Source organism: Neofelis nebulosa, chromosome 12 (genome assembly GCF_028018385.1).
Source record: "Neofelis nebulosa isolate mNeoNeb1 chromosome 12, mNeoNeb1.pri, whole genome shotgun sequence".
Lineage (NCBI taxonomy): Eukaryota > Metazoa > Chordata > Mammalia > Carnivora > Felidae > Neofelis > Neofelis nebulosa.
This window is the reverse complement of record NC_080793.1, coordinates 13,788,023-13,805,817: the sequence shown is the minus strand read 5'-3', so window position 1 is coordinate 13,805,817 and position 17,795 is coordinate 13,788,023.

Here is a 17,795-nt window from a genome sequence, read left to right as displayed (position 1 = left end):
AGTAGGGAAGTTGGAAGGAAGGAAGGAAGCAAGGAAGGAGGAAGGAGAAGAAAAGAAAGAAAGAAAGCTTCCAATATGAAAGAGAGACTAAACCAACCAGCCTAAGAAAGGAAGCCGGAAATAGAGACAATGCAGGGAAGAAAAGATCATTAAAAAAAAAAAGAAGAAGAGGAAGAACCTCAAACTATATCATCATGGAGCTTAAACAAGAACAGGATGTCATGAAAAAGGAAACAAGATCAAGAAAGAACTCTATTAGATTCTTTACAAAAACAAAATGTCTAGTAGAAACAATGGAATACAAGATTGAGGTATTCCTCCAGAAAGTACAATGAAATATACAAGTAGAAAATGAGACAGAGAGAGGGGAAAAAAAAAAATCCAGAGGCTCAATCCAGGCTGTCCCAAGATCCAACTATTGGGAATTCCTAAAGCAGGGAAAAGAGTAAAGCGAAGGGAGAAAAGGATCAAAAGCATAATAAGGTAAATTTTCCAGAGCAAAGGGAGGGTGCTTGTGTCTAGGTTGAAGGAACACAGCACAGTAGATGGGAGAAGTCCCCTTGCAGGTGTCGTGATGTTCCCAAACATGGCTGGAGCTGTGCTGATCACTGGCCTTTGCCAGGAGCCATGAGGAAGGAAGGGGTGGCCGAGTCCATCCACCTAAATGAGGAGCAGCTGGGGAATGGTGGCCCCAGAGAGCGGAGGGCGACGGTGTTCCTGAGATGTCCTGGTGGGGAGTGTGGGTGAGAGGTGTCAGCAAGAAATGATGACATTTGGGGCACCTGGGTGACTCAGTCGGTTGAGCATCCGACTTCAGCTCAGGTCATGATCTCTCGGTTTATGAGTTCGAGCCCTGCGTCAGGCTCTATGCTGACAGCTCAGAGCCTGGAGTCTGCTTCGGATTCTGTGTCTCGCTCTCTCTCTGCCCCTCCCCTGCTCGTGCTCTGTCACTCTCTCTCTCCCTCTCTCAAAAATAAGTAAACATTTTTAAAAAATGAATAAAATAAATGCTTTAAAAAAAAAGGTGACATTACAGGGAGACCGGTTAGCACCATCTGGCCATGGTCAAGACTCACAAATGCCCTGCGTGGCTATAAAATCACAGATGATGGGTTTGTGTCTTCACCGGCCCCAAATCTACAGGTTAGCGTGAAACTTCCCATGCTGCATGCATACATAAATAGTAAATGGCAAGTCAAAAATGTACACTCCCTAGAGATGGAACAGTCGTGGGGCAGCCCTCTCCAACCACAATCCAGTGGGGACCCTGGAGTGGCAGGTCAGCCTCCTTTTGCCTTAATTCCAAGGTTGGATGATTTTTCTGAATATTCCCTGACAATGCAAAGCACAAAGGCTCCGTGACCTGGCAGGCGATGTGAGTGACAGAAGGAAGCAGGCCCACCTCCAATGACACTCAGAGACAGCAGGGACAGGTGGGGTGAATTCACTGGGGTGAAATGAAGAGCACACCCACTTTCTACAGGTGCAGGGACCACAGCCATGGATTTCCACATCAGCCACTCTCTTCTCACGGACCCCCCGCGTGTCGATGCCCAGCTCCCCCTCTCCGAGCCCCCCATTCACAGGGCCGCGTGCCCACTTAACGTCACCAGTTGGCAACAGGTTTGGTACGTCCGAAACGGAACTCTTGACTTTTCTGACCCCAGAACGGCTCTGCCATTTGCCCAGTGGCTCGAGCCAGGAGCCAAATGTGACTTCTTGATTCATGTGCGTGAAAAAGGATGGATAGGTCCAGAACAATGGTCATGATACTTTGTGTGTGGACAGCAGGAAGTGGCTCCAGAAGCCCCTTATCCTTTAAAGAAAACCAAATTACACCATGCATAGTAAGTGACATAGACTCGCTATGTAGAAATAAAACCACTACTCGTGGTGACTTCTGTAACGAGGGGGCTCAGCCAGAGGGAAAGGCGAAGCTGCACTTTCTACTTTATATTCTTTTTTTTTTTTTAATTCATGTATTTATTTTGAGAGTGAGGGGAGGGGCAGAGAGAGTGAATCTGTGCTGTCAGTCTGGAGCCCAGCACGGGGCTCGAACCCACGAAGAGTGAGATCATGACCTGAGCCGAAGTTGGATGCTTAACGGACGGAGCCACCCAGGCGCCCCCGTACGTCATATTCTTATCATTGTTCAGGTATTTTGCAACCAGTGTTTATTTCTTATTTTGAAATGGAGCCGTTTAAAAATAAGTAGCACGTACCCACATAACGAAACACGGTACAGCCATTACATCTGTAGAATGACAAATGATAATGAGAGTGGTTGATAATCTATCAGGTGGAAAAACTGATAATAGGACCATATGGGAGGATTCGAGGTTAGTTTGTTTGCTTATTTATTTATTTAGAGAGCACAAGCATGGGAGGGGCAGGGAGAGAGAAAGCAAGAGAGACAGAGAGAGAGAGAAAGCGAGAGAGAGAGAAAGAAAGCGAGAGAGGGAGGGAGAGAGAGAAAGAGAGAGAGAGAGAGAGAGAGAGAGAGAGAGAGAGAGAATCCCAAGCAGGCTCCATGCTCCATGCTGAGCCAGACGTGAGGCACCATCTCGCGACCGTGAGATTGTGACCTGAGCTGAAATCAAAGAGTCAGACGCTTACCCGACTGAGCCACCCGGGCGCCCCTTGAGTTTAGGATTTACAATCTATTTGCAAAAGTGAGTCTGGCTCAGGGGGCTGTAGAGTGTAGGTGAGAGCTTGAGCCTGGGCGTGAGGGAGCCTGGGTTTCAAGGCCTCACGTCTGTGGATGAGCCAGGGGGCTTTAGGGGAGTGGGGAAAGCCCTCCCAGCTTCCACGGCTCCGACTGTAAGGCAGGGCTGACGGTGTCTCTGTAAGGCTCTGGGAAGGCTCTCTGGAAATATTGCTTGTCACCCTGGCCTTCCACGGGTACTGACACGTAACTAAACAAACGTTACCTGCTGTGGAAACAATAAGAATCATTCTATGAAAATCTTAATAATGACTATCATTGAGGACAAACACCTAGGTGTTCACAAAACATTGACCAAGGGACGGTAAGATAACGAAGGCCTTGTGTTTCTCCCTCTCTCTCCATGCTTGTCGGTATTTTCTGTTCTTTTCTGAACGTAGTTTTGCTTTTGTAATAAACACACACACACACACACACACACAAAAAAAAAAAAAAAGGCTATCTCAAGCCAATAGCCAACATCACTCTTAAGAGTAAAACATAAGGACCTTCCCGATGGGGCGCCTGTCGGTTAAGCATCCAACTTCGGCTCAGGTCGTGATCTCACAGTCGGCGGGTTCGAGCCCCGCATCGGACTCTGTGCTGACAAGTCGGAGCCTGGAGCCTGCTTCGGATTCTGTGTCCCCCTCTCTCTCTGCTCCTCCCCACTCGTGCTCCGTCTCTGTCTCTCAAAAATAAACGCTAAAAAAAGAGAGAGAGAGAGCTTCCCGGTGAGGTAAGAAACAAGGCTTGGAAGTAGGACCCCCACATGTCCATGGCAAAATGCAAGAAGTTAACTGTAACCCCTGGGAAAGAGAAAGCCAAAGACAGGGCCGTCTTAGAATTTCACCGGGAATCACAGAAGATGGTCATGATGTCGGTAAAGCGTCCACATACACAATGAGTCTACAAAATTGAACCTGCCTCTCCAGATACCGATTGGTGCCTGTTAACGCGGGGTGGGGGCGGGGGTTGCGGGCTGTGGCTTCCCGGAGAGACACGCACAGGGAACCTCACACCGGGACAGCCCAGCGAGGTTGTCCACGCAGTCTGGATGGTGACCAGAGCCCTGGTGAGTGGAAGAGACTGTCCCCAGGGCACACGCCACAGCCCCAGAACCCTGGTCTTATTATCTGGTGACCAATACAGATGCTGTGCTGTTTATCGAGTTTGTATTAAAACATTCATGTATCCAACATAAATGTTTAAAATTTACTGCTATCTTGGTGACTCTCTTTCGGCGTTTCTTTGTGTTTATATACCCTTGGAACGTCCAGAAAACAAATGAATCTGGGCTGTCTTGCTCTCTGAGAGGCCCCGCCAGTCAGAAACATAAAGAATCCCTTTCCCCGAGGACGATGGTCCGACTTTGGCTACACCCTCCCCGCCCGCCAGTGACTCTGGGACAGCGACAGGGGCAGAGGGGGCCGAGAACCCACTCACCTGAAGCACAGGATCCCTGGGGAAGGCTGGGTGGGGTCCCTGGGAGCCCACACTTGGGGTGTCCATACTTTGCTGGCGCACGAAGCTGGGCTTCTGCCCATCAGGGTCAGCACTGCCATAGGAAGTGAGGGCTCCCCCCTCAGTTCTGACTTAGCTCCCTGGAGAATCTCTGCTTTTCTTTTAAAATGTTTCTGGATTTTACCTTTAGTTATGAGAGTAACAAGTGCTTGTGTTAAAAGATACGGGGTGTTTTTTTTTTATGACAAAGCTATGACGCTCACCCAAATAATATAAAATGAATGCATGTTGGGCATTTTTTAACTCATTAAATAATGAGGGGACCTGCCAGTGGTCACAACCCATTCAAAGGAGAATTCAAAGAGCCACATTTATATGGGAATTGCCAATGCTGAAAAAATTTTACGAATAGCTGCAAAGGGAGTCTACCCACAGGGCAATAATCAAGTGCATCCCCCTGGACACGAGTTACTTGTATTTCTATGGGTAAGAATCACGTGCCTTTTAATCAGGGTTTTGTAAAGTAGCTCAAAGACAACAAAAAGCAGTTTGTGGGGCCCCGGTAATCCTCATTCCCTATTTTGAAGTCTTTCACAAATTTTGTGAAAAACAACAAACAGAGACATACGAAGTTAAAAGGGATTCCCTCATTCACAAACCCCTTCTCCATGGAAATCTTTTGTCACCTGCTGATCAAGGTCTCTGACCGACTTTCCTCCTGTGCATACAAACTAATATTTTTAAGACAAAAATGCAGTCACACTCCACACCAATGGACAGTTTGTTTTTTTCACTTGGCAGTTTATCATGGACACCATTTCATGATGTAATTCTTTTTCTAAGCTGTCTCTCCCTCCCTTCCCTCCTTCCTCCCTCCCTTCCTTCTTCCTTCCCTCTTCTTCCTCTTCTTTCTCCTCCTCCTCCTCCCCTTCCTCCTCCCCTTCCTCCTCCTCCTCGTCCTCCTCCTCCTTTTTATTTTTGCTTTCTAATAATTCTACTTGCCCATAGCCTAACATTTCAAGTCCTGGGATCTGAAGTTTTAAAAACAACAACAACAACAACCAGCCTTCTGATTTGGAAAGAATTCAAACTTACAGCGAATTCGCTAAAATCAACAGCACAAAGAACAACACCGAGATTCTCCTATGAACACTGTTACCCCATTTGCCTTATCATTTGGTCTCTGTCTCCTCCCCACACCCATACGATTTTTTTTTTCTGAACTCTTTGAAGATAAGTGACATACGTCATGGTCCTTTACCCCTAAGTACTTCAGCGCCCATTTACTAAGATGAGAGATACTCTCTTGCATAATCACAGGATAGCTATCAACCTCAGTCAGTTTCACATGGGTCCATGTTGTAATCTAACGTCACATCCCGATCTTCTCGGCTGAACCAATAATGATCGTTTAGAGTATTTTCCCCTCCAGCACAGGATCCAGTTTAGGGGCAGAGACTGCATTTAGGTGTCAGGTCGCTTTAGCCTCTACTAATCTAGACTTCTATGGCTTTTTTCTCTGTCTTTTGGCGTTGAATTTTGGAAAACTACCTCCAACTATTGCCCCCCCCCCTTTCTTCAATAGAAATATAATGTTGCAATTTGCCTGCTGCTTCCTTGTGACTAGGTTGTGGCGATTTATTCTTGGCCCAAACACTGCAGGGGGCATGCTTGTATCCTTTGCAGAGTGACAGGCACATGATCCTCATCTGTCCCTTGTCTGTCCCTCGCTGGTGATGTTAATTTTGATCACCTGATCGAGATGTGGTCCAATTTCTCCATCGTATAATTACTGTTTTTTTTTTTCTTGTCTTGGTTGCAACTAACAAGTGGCCTATGGGGAGATGTTTTGAGACCATGCAACTTTCCTGCTATTCATCAAAATACCCCCCTCGATTTAGCAACCATTAGCGACTCTTAATTGATCCAGCCTTTACTAGGATGGTTGCAAAAGACACATTTGCAATTCTAGCACCAGCTGCCTCTTAGAACTTTGTTACCAACAAAGGAGCTCCCTTCTCCACGTGTATCTGTTTATTTACCATTGGTATGGACACATAAAGTCCTATTTTTAAGGGTTTGTAATTCGTTATTTGATGATTGTGGTGTTCAAATGGTTCCAGATTTGGCCACAGGGAGCCCCTTCACGCTGGTGCCCACGTCCTGGTGACATGCTCAGCGCTGTTTCTGAATATTTCTTTGTTTCGAACATCGTAAGAGGTGCATGCCTACCTTGTACTTACACTACCCCTTCCAGATTCGTCATTTCCCTGAGCAGCTCTGGGGACTGGAATTACAGACCAAGATCTGAGAGCTACTAGAACGCTCTTTCTTTTTCACCTTTTCAGCAGGCAAAGCCAGGAAACAAATAATGTGATTGTGTGTGTGTGTGTGTGTGTGTGTGTAAATCTGTGTGCACAGGTACGCATATACATACCATACAAATATACATCCATACATATATACAGGTGCACACAGACATATTCCCCTTTCCGATATCATGATTTTGTATGTATGCCTCCAATTCCATACAGTCTGAAGTTTTGCAGGTGCCCCGGTGGTTCCTACATTAGGCAGGCAGGAAGAGCCGGTGTAGACTGAGCAGAAGAGAAAGACCACCCGCAGGAGGCAGGTGGGGCTGCCGGCCCCCAGGGCGAGAACAGCACAAGCAGAGACTGAGCAGAGGGAGTGGCTGGGCCTGCCAACCTGGACAAAATCTCCGGGAGGTTCCTTTTCCCACAGTCCTCTCTCCCGACGCCCCCCACAGCACACCCAGCCTTAGCGTGTCAGGTTTGTGCAAACCTCTCAGCGGTCCTGAAGGAATGGTCAGGTAATTCAAACAATGCTCCATCAACACACGGGGGCGTGTGCTGCTATGGGACAGGTGCAGCCTGAAAACAAAACCTTGGGGGTAGAGAGAACCATCGCCAAGAGCAAAACCCACAACGCACGTGCTTGGGGGTCAAAGTCACGATCCATCTCAGAGTCTCGGCTTGGAGAATTATCCAAGGATATTGCAGAAGACGAATCACGGGAAACTTGAAGAATTAAACAATCCTCCCAGCAGAAAAGCAGGCAAAGAAAGACTACAAATGACAATGAATGAGAATATGCTCATCCATGCTAATGATTCAAGAAGAGGAAATGTGGGTATGACACAAAATTACCTATTTTTTTTTCCAGAAGTGTTTAGGTAATTGAAACGAAAAAGGAATCAACCTAAGCAGAGAAAAAGATATAAGATATATTAAAGAAAATATAGGTTGTGACATTTCCTCTGCCATGCATGTGTCAGGTCAAATTGTCCATGTGGATTTGTCTTCTCCATTATTAGGCTCTGGAGTCCAAACTTATTCAACTTTGTATAATTAGCACCTAACATAACGCTCGGTACATCATAGGTTCAAAGAAGGAAAAGCCATATTTCTTGACCACAGAGCAGCAAAAGTAGGAATTAATAGCAAAGGTTTATGGGGATGTAAGGTACAACGTGAGGGAATACAGTCAATAATTTGTAATAACTTTGTATGGTGACAGATGGTGACTAGACTTATCCAGGGGATCATTTCATATTCTATAAAAATATCAAGTCACTATGACGTACACCTGAGACTAATAGGATATTGTATGTCAATTATCCTTCAATAAGAACCAAAGTTTATCTGCTGCTTGGAAATCAAAAATTCACGTAGAGGACACCTGGGTGGCTCAGTCGGTTAAGCGTCCGACTACCGCTCAGGTCGTGATCTCACAGTTTGTGAGTTCAAGCCCCACGTCGGGCTCTGCTCTGACAGCTCAGAGTCTAGAGCCTGCTTTGGATTCTGCCTCCTTCCCTCTCTGCCCCTCCCCACTTGTGCTCTCTCTGTCTCTCAAAGATAAATGAAAAAAAAATTCATGTAGAAGTGTATATGTGACCGTGTGTATGTGTGTGTGTGTGTGTGTGTGTGTGTGTATCTTACACACGGGGATGGGAGCCGGTATCTGTGGGTGTGTCTGTGTGTGGTTCTGCCCAGCTGTGGCTTGCATGCCAGTGTGGGTATGTGCCCCGTTTTACTTTGTGCAGAGCTGTGGTCAGTGTGTGTGGCACATGCTCAAGGCAAAAGCCCAGGCCTGTGGGCCCCCAGGAGGTGTGGCAGAGGGAGAGACACTGTGCTGTGGCCGGGTCATGAGCTCCGGAGGCTGAGCCCCTGGCCAGCCTGGCCCTACGTCCTGCCGTAGTAGTGGGGCAGGGGCCAGGGAAGCCAGGGACGAGGCAGGTGACCAGAGGGCAGGACAGCAGGACAGCTCAGTGCCTTGAGATCATCTCTCTGTGAGTAGCACCCAAGGTCAGCTCTGTTCAGCCCCCAGCACATAGCACCTGCCTCTACGTGCTTCCTTCCACGTCATACCCTCTTTTTTTTTTTTTTTAATTATTTACTCTTGAGAGAGAGAGAGAGAGAATGCAGAAGTGGGGGATGGGCACACAGAGAGAGAATCCCAAGCAGGGCTCTGTGCTGTCAGCACAGAGCCCGACTCAGGACTCCAATCCACGAACTGGGAGATCACGACCTGAGCCACAATCAAGAGATGCTTGGGGCGCCTGGATGGCTCAGTCTATTGAGCGTCTGACTTTGGCTCAGGTCATGATCTCATGGTTCGTGTGTTCAAGCCCCACCTCAGGCTCGCTACTGTCAGCCCGTCGATCCTCTGTCCCCCTCTCTCTACCCCTCCCTTGCTTGCACTCTCCCCAAAATAAATAGTAAAAAAATAAAAGACAGATGCTTAACCAACCGAGCCACCCGGGTGCCCCATACTCTGAGGAGTGAGTCCACGATTCTCCCACTCCTGCCTCCCTGGTGGAGGTTTGGAAAACCGGTCCTGGCAAGAGGAGGGGGGCAGCGTGTTCCTCATGGGAAATCAGCCCCACAAGTGCGTTCTAATAAACGAGCGCAGATTTCAGAGCGGCGTGGGGGCTCGCAGGCTCCGCGGGCCGTGGAATTCAATATGACATGCTTCAGCCTGCCCGCTAATGGGCTGCGGCCGGACGCCACGTGATCCAACCTTCCCGGGGACGTTAAACGATGCTGAAAAGTGGCCCAGATTTATTTACTGGGACAGTGGGTGTTCCTGCCCGTGGGTGTGTGGAGAAATGACAAGTCCTCGTGAGCAGGTGGGAGGAGCTGGGGTTTCCTCGCTGCCCCAGGGCCGGGGGAGGCAGCCCGTCTCTTCCTCCTTCCCGGCCCTGCCGTGGGGCCTGCCCGGGCCTGGGATGGTCACCGGCTCCTCCAGGTGACACACGACCCCATGACTTTAAAGGAATTTTTTTTTTAGTGTTTATTATTTTTGAGAGACAGAGAGCAAGCAGGGGAGGGGCAGAGGGAGAGGGAGACAGAGACTCTGAAGCAGGCTCCAGGCTCTGAGCTGTCAGCACAGGGCCCGACGCGGGGCTCGAGCTCACAGACCGCGAGATTATGACCTGAGCTAAAGTCGGACGCTTAACCCACTGAGCCACCCAGGTGCCCCTAGAACCCCACGACTTAGAGTGTCAGTGTCCCCGTGTGTCAAATCCTTCGTTGCTTCAGCATTTCCTCTCCCACCTATCCGTTCACTCATCCCCTGAACATTCCACCTGCTGTGCTCTCAGTGCTGACGTCCAGTCCCTGCCTGCTCAGAGGGGGGTGAGACCACGATCAAGCCACCGTCATGAGAACAGCCATCGGCTTTGCTTCCTACAAGCTTCTTGAGTCTGTGCCCTGTGTCTCCAGAGCCACTGACGGCTTACAGCCGCCACCCTGCTGCCCCTGCGCCCGCCTCGCTCCACTCTCCACTCACGCACCCCCGACACCTCGAAGCCCCTGCTCCAAATTCGAAGCCTGCTTATTTCAACACACAAGCCCGTCTGAGCGCTCTCCAGTGACAAGGAGGAAATCCCCAGTGGGCCGCCGGCACCCTGCGGGGCCCGGCCTTCTCCTGCCTGCCAGCCTCTCCCTGCCCCCGCCCTCCTCTCCGCTGCTTCCCCACTGCACCACCACCCTCCCCACCCGCAGCCCTGTGCACTTAGTTCCCTCCTGTCCGACCCTCAGCTGCAGCAGGGCTGGTTTTGCTCACGTGGCCGCTGCCTCACCGGGGCCTGGCACGTGTCAGCACCCAGACAAGTGCTCAGTGGTCACCAAGTAGGGGCAGGAAGGAAAAGGGGCAGAGAGGCCTGGGCCCTGCGGGCTGAGCGGGCCTTAGCCAGGCCAGAGGGGCCCTGCTGGGGCTGCCAGAGGATGGACCCCACAAGATGCAGGGCACGGGGAGGCGAGAGGGGCTACAGGGGCCAGGCAGGGACCATGGCCTTACTCTGCAGGGCAAGGGAAGCCACAGGAGAAAGTGCGGCTGGGAGGGCCCTCATCTGATTATATATATGTATATATATTTTCAATGTTTATTTTTGAGAGAGAGTGTGAGCGGGGGAGGGGCAGAGGGAGAGGGAGTCCGAGGATCCGAAGCAGGCTCTGTGATGACAGCAGAGAGCCGGATACGGGGTCAAACCCACGAACTGCGAGATCACAACCTGAATCGAAGAAGGGTGCTCAACCGACTGAGCCACCCCTCCGACTTCTGTTTTTGAAAGTCCCCAGGATGCAGGGGTGCTGGCAGGCTGAGGAGGCGGCAGAACAGCGGGAGGCCCAGCAGGTGCCCAGGGGGTGATGGAGGCAGAGCTGGGGGCACATTCCCCACCCAAGGAGACTGGCAGGAAGGCTGGTATGGACAAGGGTGGGGAGCGGGGGGTGGGGGTTTGGGGAACCTACATCCCACCAGCCCTTGCAGACCAGGAAGGTTCCCTGGGGCCCTGCCCCCTCCCCTGAGTGTTCCTACGATGCCCCTTTGGGGGAATTAGGGGAGGGAGGAGAACCTTCTTCCTGAATGAGCCTTAATTTATTATTTGAAAAGAGCACTGGATCCACTAAATGAAAAGGCCTTCACTGCAGACTTGCAGGGCAGACTATATAATTACCTGGGAAGGACCATTCTGCTGCATGTTTTTAAATTTGCATTTTGTGCTTAATGGATATCTATGCAAAAGAACAGCCTATTGGGTAAATGCACAACTTTACATCAGTCTGAAAGGCTGAGGTTCTGGGTCTTCCCCTTGCTTCATGCCCACCGAGTTGGGCAGTCAGAAGGCTACCTTCATTCATTCAGTCCTTCATTCATTCCGCACGCATTTCCTCCTCGGTGCTAGGCCCTGGCTGGGCGTGCCATTCAGACAGGAATGAGCACAGCCCTGCCCTAGGGAGAGGTTTGCCTCGACGTGGGTTAAAGGGGTAACAGGAGGACTGTGGGGCCCCAGGGGAAGGTGAGCCCACCTGCGAGAGCGGGGTCAGCTTTGCAGAGGTGGTGACCATCAACATTTGGAGGAGGAATCTCCCCAGGCCCACAGGGGAGGAAGGGCACTAGGGGCACAGGGGAGGAAGGGCGTTAGAAGGCAGAACGTGGATGGAGCTGGGGAAGGCACAGAAGTGCACGGGGCGTTTGGGGAATGGCAAAACTCTGGTGAGTCCTGAGGTAAGGTGTATGGGACAGAGGCAGCCGCTCGTGGGAGGCCCCGTGGGTCGCCTCTAGGGGGCGCGCTGGGTTCTCCTCTGTGCGTCCTCGCCCCCACGTTGTGCACAATGTTCATGGTGTATGAGGTTGGCCTTGTGGGTCAGGGCTGGGGAAAGCTGGGCCCCGAACTGAAAACCCCCAAAACCAAGTGAGGTGTGTGAGCTGGACGCGGTGGTGGGAAGCTGTCGTCTATCTTGGTAGGAGGGTGACATGATCAGATTGGCATTTCAGAAAGGCCACTCTGGCAGCCTGTGGAGAATGTGTTGGAGGCAGAGAGACAGTTGGCTGCCGAAAAATGGCCCATAGAGAACACATATTTTGCAAAAATATGACAAAAGGCTGATTCTTTCCATTTGCAATGACATGCTACCAATCAACAAAGAAAAGACCCGTAGAAAAACGGGCAAAGAACATGAGCAACCAGTTCATAGACGAGGAAATACCAATGGCCTTTAAACACGTCAAGAAGAGTCCCAACCTCATTCGTAACGAGAGAAACAAAAGTTAAGTCTATAATCAGACGATGCCATGTTTCTCGCCCATCCATTGGCAAAGGTTAGCGTTTTGATAATGTGCTCTGTGGAGGATGAGGGGATCTGGTCCTCTCACACATTGTTGGTGGGACCGAAAATTGGCCCAGCCTCTTGGGAGGACACTTTGGCAATTTATCGATTGCAATTTGAAATGCATGTCTCCTTTGACCGGGTAGTTTGCTCTTCTCGGGTCTAGTCAGACGAATAAATGAAGGTGCACATACAGGAACAGTCCCTTTAGGTGGTAATGGAGAACGGGAAACAGTGTGAATCGACTGGGGACCAGTTAAGCAAACTAAAGTATTATAGGTAATTATAATGCATCGTATAAAGGAATGCCACGATGTCATTAAGTTACTGAGGCCAGCCTATCTGTACGTCTCATGCAACAGTGTCCAAGAAATATGTCAAGTGATAAAAGCAGAGTGTAAAAGAGAGGAAAAGGGGTATATACACACAGATACAAGAATTCTTGTATATGCACAGACTGTCTTTGAAAGAACATACAGGGGCGCCGGGGTGGTCCAGTCGGTGGTGCATCCCATTCTTGATTTTGGCTCAGGTCGTGATCTCATGATTCATGAGATTGAGCCCCGAGTCGGACTTCATGCTGATAGCATCGAGCCTGCTTGGGATTCTCCCTCTCTGCCCCTCCTCACTCGTTTGCTTCCTCTCTCTCTCAAAATAAATAACCATTACAAAATTGTTTTTTAAAAGAAAGAAAGAAAGAAAGAAAGAAGGAACATATAAAACCCAGAAATACTAGTTGTCTCTGGAGACAGACCTCCCCAGAGTTGAGAGACAGGGACAGGGGTGGAGGGAAATTACTTATGACTGCATATCTTTGTGCTGTTTTTGTTTGTTTTAAGCATATATATCCATTAATGCCATATGTGCATTGTGTGTGTGTGTGTGTGTGTGTGTATAATAGCATATTTTTTAAAAAACTGATAACAATAACATGAAGCCCAGGTGGTTGAGTGTCTTTCTCATGCAGTGGGGTTTTCATTTTACCTAGTGTCCTTGGGGAATGAATTTCCATGAAAGTAAAATTTCCAAACATATTACAGGAATCAAATTCTTTAAAAACCTTTTTTTTTTTTTTTTTAAGGAAGCCTACGTAAAATGTATAATATTCTTCCATATTTTTTCAGGTAAAGAATGTGGAATGTGGGTGGACATTTCCTGGCTGGCCCTGAGGCAAAGGGCTCTCTGCCCCTGCACTAAAGTCCCCTCTCTGCTGAGGCTCTCATCCCTTCTGCTTCTATCAAGTGTCACCTCACATGCAGCACATGAGCGCGCTGAGACTAGAGTGTCATTTCCAGCCTCTTTCCAGGCTGTGGAGCCGGGAGCCCGGGCTTGGGGGCAGACGTTCTGGATGTTGTGATGTGTTGCTCACACACTGATGGCCCTGGATGGGTGAGGCCCTGGGACATTCCGACCTGCAGGGATGTGGGCACCTGCCTCCCTCTCCCTACCGTCTCGCCTCAGAGCCTCTAAGGTGGCCTCGTGGGCCCGGAAAAGGTGTGAAGCTTCTCCGAGCCTCAGTTTCCTTGGCTGTAATAGAGAAGTGATGTCACAGGCCTCCCCCGCATGGCTTCAGTGATGACAGTGCCTGGGGCGGTGCCTGGGGCGGTGCCTGGGACCTGCCTGGGATGCAACCACACATGGTCCCCATTTTTGCCCCCAGCCTCCCGTCCCGCTGCCTGGCATATTCCAGCCAGACTCAGAGGCTTTGGTTATGGGAGTGTGGTCCCTCTAGGTTCCCCTCTGCTGTCACTCGGCTGCCGAGCTGAGCAATTCCCAAGGCCCCCCCCGATCTGGGTTGGGGCAGCCTCCAGGAAGCATGACCGTCGAGGCCTTACCTCAAGGATTTTACTACATGCCAGAGCTTTTTAGAGAAACGTTTGCTGATATGGTGCTATTCAAGGCCTCCCCCAGCGCCTCCCACTCCCACATGCTCTCGGACACCTTCCCTGTCAGGACTCACCGCCGTGGGAAGGGGAGAGCCCAGCGAGGCGGCGGCACAGAGAAGAACCATCTGGAACGCCGGCCCCACGAGGCCGAGATCCCACACTGGCTTCGGCATTTACGAACCGTGCCACCTCGGGCAAGTCATTTCATCTCGGTTTGGAACCTCGTTCTCTTCGACCGTAAAATGGGGTGATGAGAGGAGACTCCATTTCCTGGACTTGCGTCTGAGATTAGCAAACTGATACGCACGGCGTGCCCAGCGCCGTCTGGCCCTTGCATGTGCTCGGTGGCTGTTGAGTTGAGCACCTAGTTTATGTTGGCCCGGCCCCACCGCCCTGGGCTAATTGAACCCAACCCTGATGCCATTCAATTCACCGCACGGAGGCTGCTTTGTACGGGCCTGCCCTCCTCAGCGGGCCTGGTCGCAGGGGCGGCTGGAGCTGGCTTGGCCGGACCACCTGCCTGCAGGCCAGAGGGCCCCAGGGGCTTGGGCGGAGTGTGCTCCTCCTGCCTCCACCGCCTGAGGTCTCCACCGCCTGAGGTCCTCAACCGTTCCTGGAGCCAGGCCAAGCCTCGAGAGCCTGAAGAGCCCAGGCTGGAAGCAGCCCGGATCCTGCGTGGAGGAAAGTCCTCCTGGGGAACCATCTGACTGGTCAGCTTTGCACGTGTAGAAAATTCTCCATTGGGTTACACCACTGTGACTCGGGGGATTTGTTGTCACCTCGGCATTGCCTCGCCTATCCTGACTAAAATAAGGGTACGATACGGAGCGGAAGATGGTATTTATGAGACTTGGAAAGCGAAAACATGGGGCTTCTAATAGGTGGCTCACACCTAGAGACTTCTGACCTGCCGGAGTCGGGGCTGTATTGTACCCCAGCACCGTCAGCGGTAGAGCCGGTGACCACGGGTGCGCAGCAGCTGGCCCCAGAAATAGCGCAAAGCAGATTTAAAGTACCGGCAAGGAGCTGCAAGGCGGAGTGTTTCCGAGAGGATCTCCAATGTCTCATCGTTAGAAGCAAGCAGGAAATGAGGCCAGCTCCAGCCTTCAACCTTCCTCCCCAGCCCCCCCCCGCCCCCCCAAACCATTCTGTGGTGGGTGGGAGAAGCTGGTCTAATCTGGGCAGGCCCAGCACCTTCTTAGGCCCTGGTGTGAACCAGTCCAGAGACGACACACGTCTTCCAGGGGTCCAAGTGGCTGGGGTGGTGGTAGGGTCACAGCTGGCCAGGTGGCCCGGGGAGGATGCTGCTGTGGTTGTAACTTTGAACAAGGGTTTTCTCCAAGGTCCCCAGCTTTGTCACCGGTTTAAAAAAAAAAAAAATTGGAAGTGATGATGATGGCATTTGAAGCTTTTTCCTTACCTGCAGCGTCAATATGGAAAACAGCTCACGGCTGAGATGCACTGTGGGAACTAGGTATTACACTCCTGACCTAAAGGCCCCCTGGGCTGGCGCTGGCTTCTCCTCTTCAGAGTCCCTCCCCGAGGAGGACGGGGTGCTAGCTCACATCCCGAACTTGCTGAGCATTTGGGGCAAGGCCCTTGCCCTCTCTGGGCTTCCCTTGCTTTATTGGTACCACCGATACATGGAATGTAGCAGCCAAGGATACAATATTAGAACCAAGTCCATTGTGTATCGGAGATTTGGGTTAGAGTCAGAGGTGGGGACTGAGCCCTGAGGGGCGCCACCAAATGCCCAAGGGCTCCGGGGGGAGAGGCAGAGGTATGGAAAGGGCCCTGCAGCCTCGACGTCCCCACTCGCTCCTCCGAAGACACGTCTGGCCGCGGCTGCAGAGAGCCAAGGCAGATGCTGCTGGGCGCCCTCCCGACAGCTCTGCCACGTGGCGGAGCCGTGACCTGTAGACCCAGGAGTCCAGGACCAGCGGCCGGCCTACAGTGAGAACGCAAGGAATGCATGACCCCTGAGTGTTTCCTAAAATGGCGCACCCAGGGTCCAAAGAACAAGGGAGCTCCCTGGACCCAGAGCCTGCCTGCCTGGCCCCCTCACTGTGGAGGGGGCTCAGTGACATGAGTGCCTCCCTGGGGCCACCGAGCGGTGGGGTTTTCACGGGGCGGGGATCCCCATGTAACTTCAGGCGATCTGCTTTTCACTTTCCCCGGGCGGTGTGGAGTCTGGGAGATGTTCAGAGCAGACATAGGCTGCTCCCTTCAAGTCCAGAGGAGCCGTGGGTCCAGGAGGCACCCTGTTCCCAGGGAAGGAGCCACCACGCAAGCCGGCAGCACCAGGAGTCACCTTTTCGGTGCAGCTTGAATGGCTCAGTTCTCTGGGGAGGCGCCCTGCCTCCCGCTTCCCCGTGAGGGGGGAGCTTGTCACGCACACCTGCTCAGCTCGGCCCTGCAGGCAGTGACTTCTGCACACACAGGGCTGGATGGGCCACCCTCCCTCCCGGGGCAGCTGTCCCTGCCACAGAGTCTCTGACAGGTGGCCAAACTGGTGGCACATCACTCCTTCCCTAAGGGAGACTCTCCGCAGCAGATCAAAGATTGGGGGGATATTCCAGACTCCTCCCTCCTTCTCCCCTAGGATCTCACAGTTTACTGGAGGCAATGTTGAGCTTCCCAGGCAAACAGGCACCATCAGGGGAGAAAAAAATGTAAAAGGAGCTCTCTTCTTGCCAACTGCCCCAAAATGAGCAAGTTTTGTCCACCCCGGTGGATTTGCCGTGAAGAAGTATCACACGGAAGAAACTGTCAATACTTCGCAGCCGTTTTTACAATGAGCCTGTGTTTAGCAACACTCAGCTTTGTTTTATTATTGCATTTTACGAAGTTACCAAGACAACTGAGGCCAAGTCACAGAACCTTGACTTTATGTGCCATGAAAATTTAATAAAGAATGTTTAAAGGCTTTTAAGAGGCAGGAGTTTCAGCCTCGCAACAGAGCCCTGCTCAGAGGGAGGAGGGCTCCAGCGCGGGGCCTCTCGCCGGGCCTCGAAGGGCCTCTCTGTCGGGGACATCCAGGTGGGCCCAGGTTCCCTGGCATCCGTCTTGTTCTAGACATTTATTAAGGTAGTTCCCAGGCGCCAAGCCCAAGATGGGTTTCTTACATTCATTACGAATGTATTCATTCATTACAGTTGCCACCGTGGGGGCCAGAAAGAGGGCAGAGGGGCAAAGTCGCAGGTGCACGGTCACACAGCGAGAGAGCAGCAGGTCCAGCAAAAGCAGGCCCTCGTGTCCCTGTTGTGAGGCAGGTGGTTCTGCAGGGAAAATATCCCTCCTGACTTCCTGCATCAGCAGCCCTGGCCTTGCTCCCTCAGCCTGGGAAGGCCCCAGGGGAGACACAGTCAGGAGCAGGCAGCATCCCCGTGGCCCGGGACCGCGGTCCTGGTCAGAATCCTAGCAAGCACCTTCACATTGGAGGAAATGTCTCCCAGGAGTCCCTTAGTGAGTGCGTTATGTTACCCCAGGGCCTGTGCACAGCCCTTTTCCCTTTGCTCGCTAAATAAGACTTAGAAGGAAATTGCCAGAAATGAGAAAATCGTCAGTAATTTTGCCATTTTATACAGAAGCTCCGTGGTGCTGTGTGTGTGT